This window comes from Propithecus coquereli, unplaced genomic scaffold (genome assembly GCF_000956105.1).
Source record: "Propithecus coquereli isolate 6110/MARCELLA unplaced genomic scaffold, Pcoq_1.0 Scaffold65, whole genome shotgun sequence".
NCBI classification, from domain to species: Eukaryota; Metazoa; Chordata; class Mammalia; order Primates; family Indriidae; genus Propithecus; species Propithecus coquereli.
The window spans coordinates 7,654,799-7,656,120 of NW_012152507.1; the positions used below are offsets into that span (position 1 = coordinate 7,654,799).

General features: G+C 46.1%; 1 pseudogene across 1 annotated transcript; it reads left to right on the forward strand.

Annotated features, from left to right (window-relative positions):
* Window positions 1–501: 501 nt before the first annotated feature.
* LOC105822954 lies at window positions 502–1,320 on the forward strand (annotated as a pseudogene). Its single transcript, XR_001138124.1, has one exon. The product of XR_001138124.1 is annotated as a T-complex protein 1 subunit alpha pseudogene (transcript).
* The last annotated feature ends 2 nt before the right edge of the window (window positions 1,321–1,322 follow it).

The following is a 1,322-nucleotide window of genomic DNA, read 5'->3' on the forward strand; positions in this document are numbered from 1 at the left end:
CACAAGTAGAAGGAGCCTAAAGCCCTAACCAGAAGCAGATGCCAGCACCATGCTTCTTGTACAGCATGCAGGACTATGAATCAAATAAACCTCTTGTCTTTATAAATTACCTCATCTCAGGTATTCCTTTACAGCAACAGGAATGGACTAAGATAGAGTATTATTACATAGCAGCATTTCCAACAGATCTTCAATGGATCAACAGACCTTAGAAGAAATCTATAATTACAAAGGCTCCTCTTTATCTTCTGGGCCTTTCCACTCCCTTCTTCTCACCCCCAAGTTTTTTACATTCTGCTAGGAGGCCCAAAAGGAGGTAAGCTATGAGCATGGAGAGCTACAGGAAGGATGTGAAAGTGAGCTGTGAGCTACAGATACAGCACAGGATGGTGGAAATAGCACTGGGCGTGAGTCTTAACTCAACCACTTCCTAACCATGTGTCTTTGGACCTGTGCCTGAATTTCTCTGAACTTCAGTTCTAAAGTAGTGCGATAAAGCGAGCGGAACGGTGTTACCCAGCAGCCCCCGCGGCGTCACTCTGGTCCGCTCCACGCTGTCGCCAGCGTTGTAGTGGCCGCTGCTCGGCTGAGGCACCGAGATAGTGGCTGCCCGCGGCGTGAGTAAAATTCAACGTATACCCTGCCGCGAAGATGGAGGGGCCTTTGTCCGTGTTCAGGGACCACAGCACTGGGGAGGCAATCCGCTCCCAGAACGCTATGGCTGCAGCTTCTATTGCTAACACCGTGAAAAGTTCTCTTGGTCCAGTTGGCTTGGATAAAATGTTGGTGGATGATATTGGTGATGTAACCATTACTAATGATGGCGCGACCATCCTGAAATTACTGGAGGTGGAACATCCTGCAGCCAAAGTTCTTTGTGAGCTGGCTGATCTGCAAGACAAAGAAGTTGGAGATGGTACTACCTCAGTGGTTATTATTGCAGCAGAGCTTCTAAAAAATGCAGATGAACTAGTCAAACAGAAAATTCATCCCACATCAGTTATTAGTGGCTATCGACTTGCTTGCAAGGAAGCAGTGCGTTATATCAGTGAAAACCTCATTACTAACACAGACGAACTTGGAAGAGATTGCCTGATTAATGCTGCTAAGACATCAATGTCTTCCAAAATCATTGGAATAAATGGTGATTTCTTTGCCAATATGGTAGTAGATGCTGTACTTGCAGTTAAGTACACAGATATAAGAGGCCATCTCCAATATCCAGTCAATTCTGTTAATATTCTGAAAGCCCACGGGACAAGTCAGATGGAGAGTATGCTGATCAGTGGCTATGCACTCAACTGTGTGGTGGGATCCCAGGG